The sequence below is a fragment of the Triticum aestivum genome, chromosome 6B (assembly GCF_018294505.1).
Source record: "Triticum aestivum cultivar Chinese Spring chromosome 6B, IWGSC CS RefSeq v2.1, whole genome shotgun sequence".
NCBI classification, from domain to species: Eukaryota; Viridiplantae; Streptophyta; class Magnoliopsida; order Poales; family Poaceae; genus Triticum; species Triticum aestivum.
The window spans coordinates 360,808,928-360,831,355 of record NC_057810.1 but is presented as its reverse complement, the minus strand read 5'-3'; the positions used below and the strand labels follow the sequence as shown (position 1 = coordinate 360,831,355).

At 47.7% G+C, this 22,428-nt stretch overlaps 1 pseudogene; it reads right to left on the bottom strand.

The window, feature by feature from the left end:
• LOC123139219 (T-complex protein 1 subunit epsilon-like) overlaps positions 1–15,137 on the bottom strand; it is a 108,275-nt pseudogene extending 93,138 nt beyond the window's left edge.
• Positions 15,138–22,428: the final 7,291 nt, after the last annotated feature.

Sequence of the window (22,428 nt, the reverse complement as noted above, 5' to 3'; positions counted from 1 at the left end):
TGAACCGTTGCTCCGTTTTGAGTGTGCTCTATATGAAACTTCCTTAGGATTGCATGTAGTTTCATATTATCATGTTGCATCCTTGTTTTGAGGTGTTTTCTTGATGTTTGGGTGCATTTTGCGTCAATGTCAGGTTTAACTTGTTTTGCTCATATCTTCTAGGTCGTAGCTCCGAACTAAATGAACTTTATATGTAACTTGACTAGAATCTCGTGTAGATCATCTTGGTGCATCTTAACTTTCTGTTTAACAACTTGAACATAAGGTTTATTCAGATCTGGACCAATTTTGAAATATGCATATGAGGACTTACCGGAATTGTTATATGTTGTTCCCGGCCTCATTTAAACTTGCCTTGATGTGTTGCTCTTGTTTGCATCATCTCTTGCCATGAGTAGCTTCATGTAGTCTTGTCATGCATCATACTTGTTGTGCATCATGCCTTGTTCATGTGTGGTGTGTTTACCTATGTTGTGTGCTTCTTTTCGATAGTTCCTGTTTCGTTGCGATCGTGAGGATTCGTTCGTCTCTGCTTGGTTCGGTTTCATCCGTTCGTCTTCTTCATGGACTCGTTCTTCTTCCTTGCGGGATTTCAGGCAAGATGACCGCTACCCTGGATCTCACTACTATCATTGCTATGCTAGTTGCTTCGTTCTATCGCTATGCTCTGTTACCTATCTTTTGCTCATCAAGCCTCCCATATTGCCATGAACCTCTAACCTTTGACACCTTTCCTATGCAAACCATTGTTTGGCTATGTTACCGCTTTTGCTCAGCACCTCTTATAGCGTTGCTAGTTGCAGGTGAAGTTGAAGATTTCTCCATGGTGGACAGGATTTTGGTTGGGATATCACAATATCTCTTATATTATTAGTGCATCTATATACTTGGTAAAGGGTGGAAGACTCGGCCTTTTCCTGGTGCTTTGTTCCACTCTTGCCGCCCTAGTTTCCGTCATACCGGTGTTATGTTCCTGGATTTTGCGTTCCTTACGCGGTTGGGTGATTTATGGGACCCCCTCGACAGTTTGCTTTGAATAAAACTCCTCCAGCAAGGCCCAACCTTGGTTTTACATTTGCCTCACCTAGCCCTTTTTCCCTTGGGAGTCGCGCTCTCGAGGGTCATCTTTATTACAGCCCCCCCTGGCCAATGCTTGTCTAAGTGTTGGTCCAAACTAGAGCACCGTGCGGGACCATCCCTTGGCAACTTGGGTTACGTCGGTACCTATACGCTTAGCTTATCCGGTGTTGCCCTAAGAACGAGATATGTGCAGCTCCTATCGGGATTGTCGGCGCATCGGGCGGTCTTGCTGGTCTTGTTTTACCATTGTCGAAATGTCTTGTAAACCGGGATTCCGAGTCTGATCGGGTCTTCCTGGGAGAAGGTCTATTCCTTCGTTGATCGCGAGAGCTTGTCATGGGCTAAGTTGGGACACCCCTGCAGGGTATAATCTTTCGAAAGCCGGGCTGGGGTTATAGGCAGATGGGAATTTGTTAATGTCCGGTTGTACATAACTTGACACCAGATCCGAATTAAAACGCATCAACCGCGTGTGTAGCCGTGATGGTCTCTTCTCGGCGGAGTCCGGGAAGTGAACACAGTTTCTGGGTTATGTTTGACGTAAGTAGGAGTTCAGGATCACTTCTTGATCATTACTAGTTGGCGACCGTTCCTTTTGCTCTCTTCTCGCTCTTATTTGCGCATGTTAGCCACCATATATGCTTAGTCGCTGCTGCAGCCTCACCACTTTACCCCTTCCTTTCCCTTTAAGCTTTGCTAGTCTTGATACCCATGGTAATGGGATTGCTGAGTCCTCGTGGCTCACAGATTACTATAACAACAGTTGCAGGTACAGGTTATGCGATGATCATGACGCGAGAGCGATGCTTGCTTGCGTTGAGTTCTTCTTCTGCTTCTTCGATCAGGGGATAGGTTCCAGGTCGGCAGCCTGGGCTAGCAGGGTGGATGTCGTTTGAGTTTCTGTTTGTGTTCCATCCGTAGTCGGATGATGATCTTATGTATGATGATGTTGTATTCGTGTGGCATTGTATGCCTCCTGTATGTATCCCCATCTATTATGTAATGTTGATGTAATGATATCCACCTTGCAAAAGCGTTTCAATATGCGGGTCTATCCTTGGTGGGACCTTCGAGTTCCTTTTGGATAGGGTCGCATATTGGGCGTGACAAGTTGGTATCAGAGCCTCGACCGACCCTAGGAGCCCCCTTGATTGATCGTGTAGTTTGGCCGTTGTTGAGTCTAGAAGAAAACTGTTTTCGAAGTCTAGTTATATCGGAGAGTAGGAATTCTTTTTACTCCTCAGCCCCTTCGTCGCTCTGGTAAGGAATCTTGACGTGGGTGTTTTGAATTACTCCTCTCCCCTTTCAAATTTTCTTTAGGTTCACGCAGTTGGTTTTTCGATCGTTGGTTCTCAGCTCTTTTCATCCGGTGCATTTCTCGTCAAGTCGACTCAAGCCTCTTCATCTTTGAGTTCATTCCTCAGTTGTTTTATTTTCCCACCCGCCCACCCTTCTTCTTCTCGAAACCGGAGTCTGTAATCGAGTATCCATCCTACTCGTGCGAAGTTTTTGCTCTATCTCCTCAATGATTTCAACCGGTGTTTTCCTCTTCAAGATATTCGTCAATTCTCCCCTCCAAGTTACCTTTGTTTTCCCGCCCTCCCACCCTCTTCTTCCTGGAGCCTGAGTCTGTTTCGAGCATCAATTCCATTTGTGCGGAACCTCTTCAGTCTTCCGTAAATCATTTCAACCGGTGAATTCTCGTCTCGGTGGACATTCTTCATCTCTTTTCTTTTCCGGTGGACTCAATTCAAGTTTTTTGGGTTGATCATATTCTTTTCCTCGAAGTGTTCTCCTTGCCCGTTTTCCTCTCGCCATTTTATCATTCCGTAGCTCAAGACATCTCAGGAGATTCGTCTGTGTTTGAATTAATTCGAGGTTGTCACCTCATTCAAATATTTCAATTGTTCCGGTGCATTATCTATCTTTTCAACAATCCTTTTCAACGGTGTTATCTCTTCAGTGGACCCTAACCCACAGGTCTTTTCCCAGGATCTTACCTGACTCTTCTAATTCCCCCGGAGTTATTCCTAAATTCTTTTCAAGTGTGACGTAAGAATGGATTCCATTAGTCACATGCCTTTTTTTCCAACATCGATTTCAAATCATTTCATTGTTGGCTCAACCTCTTCGGTTTTCATTCTCCCGGAGTATCTCAGTAATTTAGTTGGTGTTTCTCGTCGTCATTTGAAGACCGAAGAAGAGTCTTCCCTCTAAATCTTGTCCATTCTCTCGAAGATTTGCGGTTCTAGCTTCTTGTTGTCCTATCGAATTATTTCAGTTTGTCAGATATTCTTTTCTTACCCATCCGGAGTATGTCAGGAGTTGTTTTTCCATTTCTTTTCATCGGAGGCCATCATTTCAACTACCGTTATCCAAATTATCCCGGTGCTTCGTTCAAGTGTTCTTTAACCAGCTCAGCATCTCTTTGTTCTTTTGCATCTAAATCCCCTCAAGCATATTTGTTCTTCTAATTCTACCCTGTGATTCAGTCTCTTTTATCAGTCATTTTCGAATTCTTACGGTGGTTCGTTCAAGATTCTTTTTCCTTGATTATCATTTTATCCATTCCTTCGGAGTTTGTTCTTGATGAATAAATTCTAGTCCCAAGAGTTTTTCATCTTTTCTTTTCTGGAGTTCAATTTCCTCGGCCTTTTCGTCGGAACCTCCATCTAAATCATCGCAAGGCTCATCTTATTCTTTCATCCTTCATTCTATCTCATCATCCTTTTGTTACCGGAGTTCTTCACGGTGGTTCTTCATGACTTAATTCATTCCTCAAGAGTTCATCAAGATTTTGTTGATGGAGTTCAAGTATCTTTCTCCTCCCGTCGTGAAGAGCAAGTAATTCTTCATTTTCTTTTGGAGTGGAGTTTTGCATTTCTTCGTTCTTCTCAGTTATCCAATCATTTCCGTTTGTGCTCGGTTATCACCTTATGATCTTGAGATGTTACCCATAAGTCCACAACAAGCTTATTCTTTCGTTGTTGATTTCCTCAACAACTCCAGTCAATCCTTCCTTCTAAGTTCTTTTCATTCCATTCTTTCAATTCTTCCGGAGACATTGTATTGTTCATCTCATCAAGTGCCATCCCATCTTGTGAAGTTCTTGTTCTATTCATTCCATGTTTAGTCAGAGTTCTGCCTAAATCCTTTCAGTCTTATTCTTTTCTTATCTCGTTCTAACCGGAGTTGTTTCTTAGTCTATCTGATTCAGTGAGCTTTCGATTCTTGTCATTCTCGTCGTTCCTCTCTTCTTCTCGAGTGCTCAAGATTCTTTGCTTCTTATCTTGAGTTCTTGTTTCACCTCATCCCTTTTTCCCTTCCGTCTCGATCCTAAGATCTCGGGACGAGATCTCTTGTTAGTGGAGGAGTGTTGTAACGCCCCGAATCCGTTGCGCCAGGTGTCTACCAGTTATTCACCTTCGTTGCCATGTCATTTGCTTGCGTGTTGCATTTTGCCATGTCATCTTCTGCATTTCATCTGCATGTTTTTCAAAACTTGCATTCATTCGGGTTTCACGGGTTCTCTCCGTTGTCCGTTCGGAGTCCAGACACACTCGCACGCGCCCGTGGCACCTCCGAAATATATTTTATAAGTGGCATAAAAATGTTCTCGGAATGTGTTGCAACTTGTCGTGCAGTCTTATTATAGTGTAGACAGAGCGCCTGCCAAGTTTCATCGCATTCGGAGTTCGTTTGACTGCCCAACCGTTAAATATATAACCGCAATATAGTCGGTATATTCGTCGGATGTTTCGGTCTTCGAGACTATCGCCGGGCCTCACCTCTCTTCTCTCCCCTCAGTCCAGACCCTCTTTTCACAGCCCAGCTAGGCCTGCCTAACCCCCTTCGCGATCAGATCCGTCGGATCATGATCGGAGGCTCCGAAACGGACTCAAACCCCCCAACCCTAGTCCCCTTTTGCTATATATAGACCCCTCCTTCCATATTTGGGCATTTCCTAGTCTAAACCTAGCCCCTAGCCTCCTCCCACCTCCAGCCGGCGCATCTTCCTCGTTTTCTACGCCGGACAGCTCCCCCGCCGCCACTTGCCGCCGCCCCACTCGCCAGCGCCGTCACCCGCCGTCGCCCGCGGCCTATCAAAGCGCGACACGTCGCCCCGGCCTACTCCCTCCGCCGCCAGCCCTCCAGGGCCCAGATTCGGCCCGTCACCGGGCCGAAATGGGCTCGCCAGCCCGCGCGCCTCCCACCTACGCCCGAGCGCTGCCCGGCCACCCGCTCGGTCGCCTCCTCCCGCAGGAGCCCCGCCTCCTCCTCGTCGCCGCCTCACGGGACCCTGCCGGAGCCAACGCCGGTGACAAACCTCCGCCAGGTCGCCGCCCCGCCGCCCTCTTCCTCTCCTTCTCTCCCCGTGACCCGGTCATCTCTCTCTCTCTCACGCGCGCAGGAGCCCCGCCGCCCCTTGGAGCTCGTCGTCGACCGGAGTCGTCCCTGCCGCCGCCGCCACCGAGAATGGAGGTATCCGGCCGGGATTCGCCGGATCCGCCCCGTCCCGTTCCCCTCCGGCCTTCCCCACGCTCTCGCCGGAGCATCAACCTCGCCGCAACCGGCGGCGCCGCCGCCCTAACCCTGCGCCCCGTTGACCGCGCCCACATGGGTCGCGGCCCAGCTCCTCCTTCCCCGGCCCAGTCGGCCTCGCAGGCCCAGCCGGCCTGCCTCCTCCTCCGTCCTGGGCCGAAGCCTGCTAGGTGAGCGAGCCCGCCTAACCTCCGCCCTGGGCGCGAGATATCTATATAACGCCCGTCCTGTTTTTTTTCAGTAAAATGACCGAGTCCCGAATCTGTGTAATTTTCATGCCCTGTTTGACGTGTTGTATCTCTGCATCCGTAGCTCCGTTTCGTGCGTGTAATATGTCAAATTGTTCGTCTCAACGAGTACATCATATCGTTCCATGGCACCATATTCATTTGAGGTCATCTTGATGCCTGAATCATCGTTGTAAGAGTGCTTCATGACGTTTTCTGCTGTCTGTTAACAGAACGAGCTCTTTTGTTATTTTTGTCATGATTGATGTGTGCATCGTATGAGGTTGATGTCTACATGTGTTTTGGACTATGCCATGTCTTCTTTATAGAGGTGCTTACCATGTATTTTTGTGATCAATGTGGTGACTATCACAAGCATGCAAACTAGGCATCGTGATGTTGCTGATTTCAGTCCCTGTTCTGCTGTTATTTTCATGCCATGTAAACTTGATGCTACAGAGAGATCCATGCATATTTTGAGATACTTCAGTAAGGGTGTTTTAAACATGTGGTTATTGTCTATCCATTAATGCCCTTTGTTGCAATTATGGAGTAGTCTAGCATGTCATTTGAGTGCTCTACTTTTGCTTCAAAATGTTTCCTGGCAGATTGTTTACTTGTTATTCAATTTGGCCAAGGTTGCTATAGTTGATCCTTGCATGCTATGGACTTGTTCTTGACTTGGTTTGTTCCACAAACATGTCTTCTTGATGATGCTATGCTTATCTTGTCATGCAATGACTTGTGGTGAGTGAATCGAGCTTGTTAAGTAGGGTACATGATGTTGCTGTTTTGCTAGGTTGTCTGTTATTTCGTGATGCTATATAAACATGCTTCTACAAATCATTCTATGCATAATCTGGAGATGTTCTATAAACATGTTTTGATCTACATGTCATCCTCTATCCATCCATGCCCCTGGTTGCATTTATAGCTTGCTGTAGATTGTTCATATCTTGCTCCAAAGTTGCTTCATAATGTTGCTGTCAGCCTGTTTACATTAAGTTCAGTTGTTTACATGTGTTTTGCTAGTTATCCATGCATCCTATGACCTTGCTCTTGCCATGATTAGCTTCACAAATATGTCTTCTTACTGTTGGGTGCCTTGTCATGCCATGTTTTGCTCTGTAGTGAGTTGCACAAGCTCATCTATATACCTTCATAATTATGTTCCTGCCATGTTTGAATCTGTAATATAACTTGCTATGTTTACGTGGGTGCCATCATATTTTCTGATCCTTTTTGGCTTATGGTCAGTAAGGGACTTTTGATCTATGAATTTAGTAGATTCATGCCATGCCTTTGTTTGCCATGATAAGTTCCTATAACATGTTGTTTGATAGCTCTAAACATTGCAACCTGATGTTATTTTCTGCAAAGTCTGAAATTGTTATAACTTGCAATCTTACCATGTGTGTTTGAGCATGTTCTAGTGATTTCTGGAGATAGCTCAGTGTTCATGTTTTGTAATGCTTTACCTGTACATCATGCCCATGCCTTTTGTTTTCATATTGTGGTGCTGTAGCATGTTGTTTTGATGCTCGCAATATGCCTAGTTGCTGTTTTGGGCGGATTGTTGCTATAACTTGTATAGTGTGTGTATGTTGAACCGTTGCTCCGTTTTGAGTGTGCTCTATATGAAACTTCCTTAGGATTGCATGTAGTTTAATATTATCATGTTGCATCCTTGTTTTGAGGTGTTTGCTTGATGTTTGGGTGCATTTTGCGTCAATGTCAGGTTTAACTTGTTTTGCTCATATCTTCTAGGCAGTAGCTCCGAACTAAATGAACTTTATATGTAACTTGACTAGAATCTCGTGTAGATCATCTTGGTGCATCTTAAATTGCTGTTTAACAACTTGAACATAAGGTTTATTCAGCACCCCATAACCTGGCAAGACAAGTCCGAACACTTTCGACAGTGCGGCACCCCAAACTTATAACACTATATGCATCAGCTCTGAATCATGTCTTGGGTCAATAGTTGGGTTTGCCCGGCTCCTATGTTTCGGTACCTTACGTTCCGCTATATCGGCTAAGGTAGCACAGGGAGAACTACTGCGATTGTCTCCCGGTTCTTCCGGACGAGCACCTTAGTAGAGAAAGCCGAAAACTGACTGTCATGATAAGGCGAGAGCTGGTCGCTGTTCGAGAGGTCTCAAATCCTTAAAGATTTTTTCCGCTTCAGGCGAGGAATCGGCCTCGTCCGATTTAGGCGTGGATAGCGCCCCAAGTACGGCTTTCCGGACACTAGGGGCTTCATCAACATTTAAAATTGTAGACTTCCATGGCGAAGTGAGAGCGATAAAGTCGTATAGTCCGATTGCCTCGTTCGCGGCACTAAACACCTCCTTAAAAGGACAAAAAATTTGGATAAACAGTGTTTATATTTATCCCGAACATCCCAGTACTAGTTACATGGGGGCAGAATCCGACGACTGGCCAACTCTTAAGATTTTGTAAACGGCCGCACAGAAGGTAATATTTTAAATTAACAAGCGCTATATAGCGCACATGCACTGGTTTTCATATTACAGGATGACATGAGTACATTCATTCAAACATCACATCCTTAGTACATTCATCCGCCACAAGGCAGGCACCCTTAATGACATTGTCATAGTACTGTTCGGGGTGGCGATGCTCCTTGCCCTTCGGCGGCCCCTCTATCACCAGCTTCTCGGCGTCCATCTTCCCCCAGTGAACTTTCGCACGGGCCAAGGCCCTGCGTGCACCCTCAATGCAGACGGACTGCTTAACGACTTCCAGCCGAGGACAGGCATTCACCATCCTCTTGACAAGGCCGAAGTAGCTGCTGGGCAGGGGCTTGCCAGGCCACAGCCGGACTATGAAGTCCTTCATGGCCAGTTCGGCCGCTTTGTGAAGTTCGACCAGTTGCTTCAGCTGGTCGCTCAAGGGCATCGGATGCTCGGCCTGAATATACTGGGACCAAAACAGCTTATCTGTCGAGCTCCCCTCCTCAGCCCGGTAGAACTCTGCGGCATCAGAGATGTTGCACGGCAGATCTGCAAATGCTCCTGGAGAGCTCCGAATTCGGGTAAGTAAAAGGAAAGTCTCCTCCACATGCTTGCTTTGCATAATGAAAGCCTTACCCGCAGCTATCTTCTTGGCCGCCTTAGTTTTCTGGAGGGCTTTCTGGGCTTCTACCTTGGCATCTTGCATGCTCTGACAGGCCTTCGCAAGCTCCGACTCTTGCGTCTTGGAGTCACGCTCCAAGGACTCGAATTTTTTGATGAAATCCTGGAGCTCTTGCTGGATCTCATCAACCCGAGCCTCTTGTTTTTGGCGCTCGGTGTGCTCCTTGGCCGCTTTGTTTTCGGCCTCGGACAGCGCCTTCTTAAGGGCCGCCACTTTGGTCGTGGCCCCTAGTAAAATTCATCGTGCTTCTATTAGCATCAACGATTTTTTCCTTTATATAACATTCAGACGGGGTATTACTTACCTTTGTTCTCCTCGAGCTGCCTCTACACGAGGCCGAGCTCTTCTTCGGCCTGCCCCAGGTTCTGCCTCAGTCCGGAGACCTCCGCAGTGGCAGCGGCAGCGGCCAGCACCGACGCCTGCTTATTCACATAGACATAGTATGATTAGACTCCTGGGAATAATATTTGATCCTCTGTTCGGCTTTTCTTCCCGAACACCAAACAGAGCATCAGGGGCTACTATCTATACTATCATACTTTCTCATAATTCAAATTACTTACCTTAAAGCCTGTCAGGAGGCTGACACAGGCTTCGGTCAATCCGCTTTTGGCGGTCTGAACCTTCGCAATCACCGTACTCATAAGAGTACAATGTCCTTCATCAAGGGAAGCGCTCTGAAGCGCTTCCACCAAGTTATCCGATGCCTCTGGATGGACAGAGGTCATCGTCACAGGCGGCTCGCCCCCCTTGGCGGGGGGCTGCCTGCCTGAATCCGGAACCACGGGAGGTTCCGGCGCAGTATCCGGCTGGGGGCCAAGCCTGCCGCGATCCCCCTCAACAGAATCCATGGGGATCTTCCCCCCCCCCCCTCCCATGAGCCCGGCATCGGGGGTCTCGCCCTGAGGCGCCTCCAGATCCATCTCTCCCTAGCCCCATATCCTCTAAGACAACACTTCGGTGTCGTCCGCGGGCCGGGGAGTGGAGGCCATCGGGAGCTAATAGTTGTTCATCTCCGACGAGCTCAAGGACCCATCCGAGGAGGATAAGTCAATGTGGGCTTTGGACGGACTGCACAAACATATCTTGACATAATAAGAAGCCATAAAGCTAAAACATGCAAGAAGTATTATGGCATCCGGATACTTACGACTTCGCCAGGGACTTGGCCCTGGGTAGCCACTCCTCCTCGCTATAGGCGGCGATTGTGGAGTGGTCCGGAGGGAGGGTCATTCCCTTCTTCGACCCTTCGGCCTCCCCGGAGGGGGCGGCCTTCCTTTTCTTCTCCCCCTCGGTTTGAGGGAGAGGGTTTTCCTCTTCTTCCTTCTCATTGTCGTTGGAGGAGTGTGCCTCGGTGTCTTCGAATGATGAGTCTGACACCACCTTGCGCCAAAGACTTTTCCTGGTCCCCGTGGCCTTCTCCTTGGCCTTGTTCTTCGGCACCTCATAGGGCGCCAGAACCAGCATCTCCGTCAGAAGAGCGGTTGCTGGATCTTCAGGCAACGGAACCGGACAGTCGATCCGCTCTGCCGTCGCCACATAATCCTGTTAAATCAGTACGGTGGCTTAAGTTCCTCCCATGAATATACTGAGGAAAGGCACATCTTGAGAAATGTAGAATGCTTACCGAATTGGCGTGGCGCTTGGTGCTAAATCTGCGGTCCTCGGTGGTGGGAGGAGGAACTTCGCTGGCCTTGAACAACACCTTCCAGATGTCTTTGTGCGTCGTGTCGAAGAGCTCTTGCAGTGTCTGGTGTTGGGTCGCGTCTAACTCCCACGGGTTGAATGCCCGTCTTTGACACGGGAGAATCCGACAAAATAGCATGACCTGGACCACATTGACAAGCTTGATCTTCTCGCTTATCATATTTTTGACGCAGTTCTGGAGTCCGGTCAGCTCCGCAGGCGCGCCCCAGGCTAGGCCCTTCTTCTTCCAGGAGGTGAGCCGCATGGGGATGCCGGATCTGAATTCGGGGGCCGCCACCCAGTTGGCGTTGCGCGGCTCGGTGATGTAGAACCACCCCGATTGCCACCCCTTCACGGTCTCCACATAGGAGCCTTCAAGCCAGGTGAAGCTGGGCATCTTGCCCACCATGGCACCTCCGCACTCCGCCTGCTAACCGACCACAATCTTCGGCTTCACGTTGAAGATCTTCAGCCACAGGCCAAAGTGGGGCCTGATGCGGAGGAAAGCCTCGCACATGACGATAAACGCCGAGATGTTGAGAATGAAATTAGGGGCCAGTTCATGAAAATCCAGCCTGTAATAAAACATGAGCCCGCGGACAAATGGGTGGAGGGGGAATCCCAGTCCGTAGATGAAGTGGGCGAGGAACACAACCCTCCCGTGGGGTCCCGGAGTCGGAATGATCTGCCCTGCGTTCGGGAGCCGGTACGCGATGTCTATGGACAAGTATCCGGCCACCCGAAGCTTCGTAAGGTCCTCCTCCGTGACGGAGGAGGCCATCCACTTGCCTCCCGCTCCGGACATGTTTGGCTGTATGGAGAAGGTGAGAACTGGGGTGCTGGAGCTCGAGCGTGCGAGAATGGATGAGCGAATAAGGAAGAAGGCATGGGTGAAAGAGGAGAATCCCTATCTCTTTATAAAGGCGGTAGAAACTGTGCGCCTCCCCACTTGCCCGTTAAAATCGCTTATTTCCCAAGTGCCACGATTGATGGCGCGGTTGGGTTACCCATACCCGTATTGATGAGAATCCCGTGATAAGGGGACACAATCTCTGCTTCGACAAGACGTGTCAAGGAAGCCGCCTCGCATTATGTGCAGTAGCTGGTTGTGAAAAATGGTTCGAATAGTGACTGGACCGTGGTGTGATGTCATAAAAAGCTGTCAGCAGATTAGATTTGTGGAATATTGTACTCTCTATGGTAGTATGTGGAATTTGTTTTGCAGAGCCGGACACGATCCTTGTGTTCAAAATCTTCTATGGAGTATTCGGAGAAGGAACCCGCCTTGCAATGCCGAAGACAATCTGCACGCCGGACTCATCGTCATTGAAGCCTGGTTCAGGGGCTACTGAGGGAGTCCTGGACTAAGGGGTCCTCAGACAGCCGGACTGTTGGACTATGAAGATACAAGATTGAAGACATCATCCCGTGTCCGGGTGGGACTCTCCTTTGCGTGGAAGGCAAGCTTGGCAATTCAGATATGTAGATCTCCTTCTCTGTAACCGACTCTGTGTAACCCTAGCCCCCTCCGGTGTCTATATAAACCGGAGGGTTTAGTCCGTAGGACGACAACAATCATAATCATAGGCTAGCTTCTAGGGTTTAGCCTCTACGATCTCATGGTAGTCAACTCTTGTAATACTCATATCATCAAGATCAATCAAGCAGGAAGTAGGGTATTACCTCCACCGAGAGGGCCCGAACCTGGGTAAAACATCGTGTCCCCTGCCTCCTGTTACCATTAACCTTGGACGCACAGTTCGGGACCCCCTACCCGAGATCCGCCGGTTTTGACACCGACAGCGCTCACCCACTCGCGGTACTAGCCCGTCCACGAGTAGGCCTCCTCCGGCCAAGTGGGTGGAGGCGGGGAGCGCTTCTGCGTCGGCTCCAGCTCCGGCTTGGGCTGGATCGGCGGTGACGGTGGCGGTGGCGGCATGAACATCAAGGTGTGGATGGAGTCCCCTGCCGCCAACAGGGCAAGGGCTTTCTCCAGCCCATCCCAGCGCATGTCCTCCTCGAGGTGGCTAGCCTCCAGCGCCTGCTACAGGGATTCCTCGAGGGAGGCCTAGTACTCCACCTCCGCCTCCATGTCCTCCGGCTGTACCTGCAGGGCGGCGGTGGGAACGGCGGCGGGACGTCGTCGACACCCGAACGCCATTGCTCCTCGTGTTCGAGGGCGAACCAAGCCTCCCAGTTGGGAGAGTCGGCGGCGTACTCAGGCAGCCGATGCTGCTCCGGCGTGAGCTGTATGCGGTGCCGACGAACCTCGTCATTTTGCGCCTGCTGGCTCTGTGGAACCACCAGCACCGGGATTCGCTGCGGATCCAGGTGCCAATGGTGCGGCAGCGTGACATCGGGGTATGGCAGCGGCTGCCTGTACTCCCAGTGCCATCGCGCTTGGTGCACCGGGATGTGTAGGCACCGGCGTTTAGGGCGGAAATGTGCCGATGCTGGAGGAGGAGGGGGAGGGAAGCACGGGAGGACGAGGTGTCAGGGGTGCCCTTGCTGCTGCCGAAGATGCCCATGGCGCGCTAGGGTTTGCTGTCGCCGGCGAGGAAGCAAAGGGAGTGGTAGGGGGCCAGATGTGGACGGGAGAAGTGGATGAGCCCCCCCCCTGCAGTACGCATGCTTAAAAAAGGACACTTTCACTGGCTGACTAGTGGGACCGCTATCGGTGGTCGTCATAAATAAGACGACCGGTGGCGGTTGGGTGCCCTACAGGTGGGGACGCGGCGGACGCCCAGGAGACACGCAGCACATCCGCGCCGAAGCATTCCAGGCGCAATTTTGGGCCCGAAATGGATCGGCGCGGACGCGATTTGTGTTTGGCTCGGCGCGTAGGGCCTCCACTTTTGTCCGCGCCGATCCAAACGGACGCAGGCGGACAAAATGGGTCGCCCCATTGGAGTTGCTCTAAGACATTTAGGTTCACAAGGAGAGGTACTCATATCAACATGTAGCTATGGCAATCAATTCCAATTCAACACCACCAACCCATCTGACAGCGGGCAGATTTTTTTGCATGAGCAAATGATTGGCTTCATCATTAAAACCCCATTGTCAGATAACTAAGGTTGCACCAACATCCTGCAAGTGTGTACAAACAAATCTTTAAGTACTTATATTAAGAAATCAAACATGATATGATGCAAAGTAAATAAACTTTGTGCGAAATCATGACTTTGCCCTACTATAAAATATACTGAAATTTTGTAGGCTTTTACCGTGCATTTCTGAACCATTTCATCAAAGTATTTCTGCTCTTGTCCATGCATCGTCTGGAATTTTCTACGGTGTCAATGTCAACCTTATGCTTAGTCTTGGGCTTTGGGGGCTGAAATGGGCAGGTAAGGATGGCAATATTAGCATCCTCGATTCTCTTTGGCATTTGTGGGTGTCTCATATCTTTATCAATAGCAATTCTATATATTCGCTCAGTGTCCTCTAGCTTCCCACCAACTTTATCTTCTACTTTAATCAAGTCCAAGTTTACGTCCTTCCTTTCCAAATCAGCAATAGCAAAGACTTCCCTGACAGCAATCTCAGCAAGCATCCACTTACAACGGTTAACACTACTGTTTAAGAATGACGGGTCCCGTTAGACAAAGGGAGAGAAATGTAAATTGAATCTACTCTGCTTCCTGGCAGATCAAAACATTGGTTGCATAACTTAGAAGTTAAGAGTGAGTATCTTTGCCTTACATCTTTGAGGACAGAGTTGTCATGCAGGTCTGCACCAAGGGCTCTATATTTGTAGCAGTGAACTCAAACCTAGTGGAGATATGTTCAAGGTGATCAAAAGCTATCTTGGAAGCCATCTCATATCCTTCGGTGATTCTTACTTGATAAATACCACGCTCTAGCAGTTTCTCAGCTTGCTCCAGGAGCGACCCTGCCAGGACCACCACCCCAGTAGTACCATCCCCAATTTCATAGTCTTGACTACGGAAAAGCTCTACCATCAATTTTGCAACCTGGTTGTCAACATCCATTTGCTCCAGGATCGTCGCTCTGTCATTTGCTGAAAAACATAAGGGAGGTAATTATTCAGAAACTTGGACTTCCCTTCTTATGGGAATAAAATCCAGGTAATATCCAACAGAACTAACAAATAGACCTTAAGTTAGGCTAGCACACACACGCAAATTCTAGAACTCCAGACAGATACTGCATAGCACACACCCAAAATCCCTAGCTGAAATGAATGGAAGGGCCAGATCACATGCTAGCAACGACTAAAGAACCTTAAGTTAGGCTAAGATCAGGAAGTGGAGCGGGGAGGGGAGTGAGAGACTGTGTTGTAGTAGTTACTGATGGTGACATCATCGTCGGGGGAATGGAGAATCTTGTCGATGCCCTTGGAGCCGAGGAGGTGCGAAGGTTGTGCGCGACGGCCTTGTCGGCGGCGACATTGGCCTTGTGCATGTCGAACCCCCGCGGTCGGAACTTGCTCTCCTGCTCCCTCGGGATGATGAATGGGACGCGCGCGACGCTTCTAGATGGGTTGGGTAGGGTTCCTGAGGTGGGAGGAGGGTGGGAGGAGGGAGGCGACTGAGGTGGGATGTGCGAGGAAGGGCACAGGCTCGTTTTTTTGAGGTGGGACGTGCGAGGAAGGACGCGGGGCTCGTTTTTTCTTTCGATGCCTCCCCGAGTCACTGCACTATTCACTGCCAATGTGGATGCAGTGGTTGTGCCTGCACCCCACTCATCCTTTATATGTTCAATTGCTATTGCTACATTCCAGATGGATCTCGATCATGCATACTGCTACGTAGGAGATGGACACGGGCGAGCTACGCTACAAGGACGGCTAGCGCGAGCGGGCTCCTTTTACCGTATCTGTTCTTTCGAAGCCCGTATCAGATCAAAAATGCGTTTTGAGAGACACTGTAAACATGTTTTACGATTTCTATTTTTACGGTGGCTGCTAGAGATGCTTTAATATTAGTGGCAGTCATAGAACTTGCATATGTTAAGATTAGTGCTAAAAGTTACAAAATACGTGATTGTGGTCCCATACTTGTCTATGTGTGCAGATACGGTCACTTCTTCTGTATCCATTTGTCTCTTGTGCTCACGTAGCGTATCAGCATGAATGCGGCTCACATGTACTCCCTCCATTTCTTTTTACTCCGTGTATAAAATTTGGTCAAAGTCGAACCACACAAAGCTTGATCAAATTTATATAAAAAAATCTAAACATCTACAATACTAAAACTGTATAGTATGTGAATACATTTCATGATGCATCTGGTAATATTGATTTCATATTGTGATTGTTAATATTTTTCAATGTAACATTAGTCAAACTTTACAAAGCTTGATTTTGACCAAGCTTTATATGCAGATAAAAAGAAACGGAGGAAATAAGTGTCCGAGAGTGGTGATGCATTGGGTGGGGCACGCATTTTCTTTTCTTTTCGCAGAAAGCATCCTTGACTTTGTTTAATTACGCACCTTCCAGCACATGGTTTGTGAGAAACACGAATAAAAAATAGCACCTGTGTTGGGGATATAACTATTAGGTATGACCCGCCTAGGAGGGGCCGGGTCATACCTATGGCGATTCATGAAGCCCAAGACGGCACTGGAAGATGGCGGTTCAGTTAAAGGGGCGAAGGCCCAAAGGCGACTTAAAGCCCATAGAGATAAACTGCCATATGTATGTAACTTGTATTGTAAGGCAAGAATAGAGAGAGACCGAGCCGGACACTGTTTATGAGCCGGCTGGGACTCTGTGAGCCACTGGGCGTCGACCTCTATATATAAAGGGACGACCCGGCGGCGGTTCAGGACAAGTAAGATCAGATTGAGAACTAGGTCAAGCGGATTCGCTCCCTGGTAATCAAGACATAAGCAATCCCACCTCAAACTGGATTAAGCCATTACCTTCACTGCAAGGGGCCAAACCAGTATAAACTCCCGTGTCCTTTGTCCTGTTTTAACCCCTTTAAGCTTCCTAGTTGCAATGGCTCCACAACTAAGTCCTTTCACTAGGACATCTGCCGTGACAATTCCATGATAGTTGGCGCCCACCGTGGGGCCAGCGCATGGTGGATTTGAGTTCTTGAAGGGAAGCTTCGAAGGGCTCAAGGGATACGCTGTGGGCCGGATGACCAAGAGTCATCGCGGCAAGCTCTACATCAATGACGCAGGCTGGGGCCCCGACACCGGCTCAATTGAGTACGGGTACCGGGTCCCTTCAGCGGAATCCACGTCTTCATCAGCAAGATCAGCGAGCCGGGCCTTGAGCCGGACATCTGCACCGACATCGTCGAGACGGCTCAGCGTGCGAGACCTGCTCGGGCTCAGCCTGCCGTGAAGTGTGCCTTCGTGGGATGCATCCATGGAGGGGAATTTTCTGAAGGATCTGTGTCTAGTGGTGAGACGGCCATCTACTCTGATGGTGAGTCATCCACGGGTGAGACGGATTCGTTGTATCAATTGCAAGACGGCGGGCTTGGGGGCTGTTCCCATGGCAGGAGTATTCCGGACCCCTTTGAGCCGCCAAGCAGAGTTGGGATCTTCATGGCTGGCACACAACCGATTCAAAACTCTATGGCTGCGGCAGCAATAACCTCTGGGTCAGCGGCAGCCGGGGCAGGAGGCCCCGCGTGCGCCGGCTCAGGTTCTGATGGATCTAATGGATAGGATGACTGCTCTGTTAACCGCCATGGTCAATCCGGCGGATCAAGCTCAACACGGTGCAGAAGTGGCACAGTTACGTGAGGAGGTAGCACAAGCTAAGGAAAACCTGGCAGCGAAGGACGTCGAGATGGCCATGGAGCGGGCGGCTCTGGATGCTCGAGCCCAGCAGATTCAATCAGAGGCCCTCCAACTTACAATGGATTTGAACGCGTCAAACGAGGTCATGAGGAGAAGACACCAGAAGACTCAATCCCGCGTGCCTCCGGTTTATGATCCTAGAAACCTCTTTCGCACGCCCGGTGCAGGCCCGAGTAACCCGCCGGAGGTAAACCGGGTTGCAACACCCGGGGCCGGGACGCTGGTTCAGCCACGGGTGATGGAACCTCCTCGTCTGAATACTGCTCCACCTCACTATGTTCCAACACCACCGAGTCATTTTTCTAACCCTTTAGAGAACATGATCGCTGCAGCATCACGATTGGTGGCTCTCCCGGTGGATGGCGACACTACAAAAACAATACACTTCCATGATGATACGTGTTTGTCACAGTAGGTCGTGTTTTTTTTCATGCATGTACATCCATGACGATTTTATGACAGAATCAAGATAGTCATACATGTGCTGTCATAGAAGTGTTCCATGACATTACCAAAATTATCATCATGGAAGTGTCCACTTCCATGACGATGAATCGCGCGTCACAGAAGTGCTTTCGTCAAGGGTGACTGACACGTGGCATCCACCATAACGGAACGCTATTAAGCTATCGGGTCGGGTTTTGGATCCGATAACCCGTTAACAGCCCCGACCAATGGGGATTTTCCACGTGTAAAATCATCATTGGCTGGAGGAAACACGTGTCGGCTCATCGTTGGGACAGATGTCATCCACTCATTGGACAGAAGGCGCCTATGATACGTCGACACGTGGCACGGCCCAACAGAGGCCCATTCCTGTGAAAAGGCCGGCCCATTTGACTTGGTCAAAAGGTGACGGGCTGGCCTATGGAAAGCCTGTTAACGCCATGTTCGCATATAGCCCATTTACAGCCCGCTAACCCAAGGCTCGTTACGCCCTATCCGAATTAGGCCCGGTAGCGTCATCTAGGCCATCCAATATGATTCCAGCCCGTTTCACTTCTGGCCCATGTATGGCCCATGATGTCTTTCGGCCCATATGTGGCCCTATGTAACTCTTGGCCTATTAACGGCCCGTGGTGAAACTGGCCCGTAATGAACAGTGTATCACTTTACACCCATTAACGGCCCGTGGTGAAACTGGCCTGTAATGAATAGTGTATCACTTTATACCCATTAACGACCCGTTATTCCGTTGGGCCGTTTCCAGCCCATGTTATCTTTCGGCCTTCTCGGAGCCCATTTATTCTTGGGCCAATTTCCAGCATTCGTTTACTTACGGCCCGTTACTGTCATTTTCTGCTTGTGGGCCAAATTCAGCCCGTGGTTACAGTCGGCACGTTTGTGGTCCGTTAATACGTTGGGCCGTTTTCATAGCCTCATCAAATACGGCCTATTAACGATGGCCCATTATGGTCGGCTCATGAAAGGATGATTCCAACTCTAGCCTGTTTACGGCCATAATGCGGTCTGTTTGGCCAATCGATCATATGGCCCGTATAAGGCCCATTGATGATACGGCCCGCAGAAGGCCCATTGTTTCTACGGCCCGTAGAAGGCCCATTGTTTCTACGACCCGTAGAAGGCCCACTGTTTCTACGGCCAGTAGGAGGCCCAGTGTCACTACAGTAAATATTAGCCCATGGTTATTGTGGCCTAGTTTTAAAAAATAGGTTATTGCAGCCACTAGAAAACCGCGGAAAAAGAACTGCAATGACTACAAGCAAACAAATAAATAAGACAACAAGGAAATAAATAAGCAAGCAACTAACGCTAGGGCTATCATGGTTATTACACATATTACATCCACTAGGCATCAAAGTTCGCCACCAGTGCAAATATAGGGAACAAAGCAGCATATCATATACACTGGTTGTCAAAGTTGGCGACCAGCGCAAATAAACGCCGCAGCAAAACAAATCCAGAACTGAAACCACTTCAGAAGATCTCAAGAAACAATATCCTGGGTACCCATAATGCTGGCAAGATGCTTAGCAAGCTTATTAACTTTCTCTTGTTTGGCGCTTAAATCCTCCAGCGCTTGATGTTGCACCAGGAAATGTGCATCTGAATTCTGCTGGGACTTCCTCAGTCCTTCAGCTTCCTATCGCAGCACATCTGATCAATCTCTTTCAACTTGAAGTTGAGACTCAAGAAGACGAATTGATTCAGGCAGCGAGTTCGAAGAGCTTGTGCCAGCAGTAGTGGCCAGTAACTCGAATACTACATCAAGAAATGACTTTTGGGTTCTCTCAATGTCATCAAGATAGTTTTTATCAGCTTTCTTGGAGACCAACAGGGATGTCTCACTATCTTGAACCTTATCTGCATTACTTCCTTTACCATTGGATAACGCGGTACTGTTCTCCAATATTTTGTCCGCATTCTAAAAGAGAAACAAGCAGACACATCACATGTTTACCATGTTGTATATGAAACTCATTTTGGTAAATGAGTTCAGTAGTAAAGTGGACAGGATAACAGCATGAAACAAACATATATCTATGTACCATGGTCACTTTATGGTCTATATCATTCTAGTTTTTGTTGCCAAATCAAGATAGAGACACAGTTCAAATAATATTTGTTCAAGACAAAGCAGAATAGACAGAATATAAGTGTGGGTAACTATAGAGCAATAACAACACTTGTAATGTGCATGACATGAGAACATAACTGTTTATTCAATTGAAACTGAAATCAACATAGAGCAGGTTACAACAGCAAACCAGTTAAAGAAACAGGTTTAAAACATACCTGTTGCACCATTGGAGTTTCAATTCCATCCTTCAAATTTGAAAATAGTTGGTATGAGTAAATACAGTAATGCAAGAGCAAAGGTGTATGAACCATAGCTACAGAACCTGACCTGAGAACAGATCTTCTTCTCCTTTAAGCATTGAGTTGGGATTCGGAGTGGTGGTCCTTGTGCTTTGGGCACTGTAGTTCCCTTACTAACTACTCATGTTTGGGTGCTTTGTGGTGGAGATGGTGTTGTGTCAACTGGAACTGGGTTACTATCTGCCGGGGTTGGGGTTAGAAGGGGTGTAGCTGGTTCTCTGTCCAACTGGGTAGGGGTACAATCTGCGAGAGTCTGGGTTATGTGTGGTGGATCTGGTCCTTGGGCAAGTACAACCGTGGTTCTATCTGCATCAACTAGTAGCACTATCTTTTCTGAAGACCGTGTTGTTACTCCCTTAGATACTGCCATCACGCTCTCCAATTCAAATGGCTGGTAAACAAGAAAAGTAATTTAAAGTATAGACATTATATGATAAACAAGTGCAATGGATAGTGGGGAATAAAAGAGGGCATGAAATAATTCATATTTATGTTGTCTAACCAAACAGGATAGCATGACACAATTTCACATATATGATGACTAACTAAACAGGATAGCATGACACAATTTCACATTATGATGGCTAACTAAAAAATATGGAAAGACATAGTTCAAAATATGAGACTATGTAAACAGGATGACATGACATAACTATATAATGTGTTTATTAAATAGGTTGGCATGCCATAATTCACATATTCATGGATAGAATGCCATAATTCAAAATATGATGACTGTAAATACTAAACATGATGAGATGATATAACTATATGATGTCTTTATTAAATGGGTTGTCATGCCATAATTTAGATAGATGATGTGTATGTACTATGTAAACATGATGGCATGATATAATTCAAATATATGATTTATATAGTAAGCAAGTAAGCAGATGGCAATCCATCTATGATGTAAAAACTAAGCAATGCAAGACAACATGCATGACATGGGTAATATAACCCTGCCAAGTTTGAGCATAGACCTTAGGGGGGAAATAGGACTGGTCATCAGTCTCTGAATCCTCCACTAAGGAGCTCTCTGTAACCAGCAAGATGTCTGCTTCAGCAGGTAGCATTGTCTGCTCTGAATACCTTGTTTTCACTCCAGATACTTCCGTCACCGCTTCAAATGGCTGATGCACAGGAAGAGTAGTTGAATATACAAACGTTGTCGACAAATGGAACACGTAATACAAAAAAATGATAGCATGATATAATTCACATACATGATGATTGGCTAAACAGCATGGCATTGCATAATTCACATATATAATGCCTTTGCAACAAGATAGCATTGTATAATTCACATATATAATGTCTTGCAACAAGATGGCAATGCATAATTCACATATATGGTAATTAGACACTGAACAGGTGCCATTCACACAAAGCATGTCTAAACTAATCAAATGACATAGCAATGCGAGACATCATACGCACGATATGAGCAACATAACCCTGCCAAGTTAGAGCATACACCTCGGGGGGGGGGAATAGGACTGGTCATCTGTCTCTGAATCCTCCTCTAAGGAGCTATCCGTAACCAGCGAGATATGCGCTTCGTCAGATAGCATAGTCTGCTCTGAAGACCTTGTTTTTACTCCAAAATTTGCCATCACCGTGTCAAATGGCTAATGCACACGAAGAGCAGTTGAATGTACTAACATTGTTGACAAATGTAATATTTAACAAAAAAAAGGATGGCCAGATATAATTTACATATAAGATGACTGGCTAAGCAGGATGGCATTGCAAAATTCACATATATGATGCCTGGCTAAACAAGATGGTGTTGCATAATTCACATAAACAATGAATAAACTAAGCAGATGGCATTTGCAAAAAGGATGTCTAAACTAAGCAGATGACATATTTGATGTATAAAGTAAGCAATGCAAGACACCATATGCATGATATAACCAACATCAGCATGCCAAGTTAGAGCGAAGACCTCAGGGGGTAAATAGAAGTTGTCTTCTCCTTCTGAATCCCCTCAGAACAGATATCTTCCTCTTGATTACAATCCGAAATGCGTGGAGGGGGGTTGCCTTTGCGCCTACCATGGAGCGATGTCTGCATGAAATTTTATTGCCATGCAAGGCTC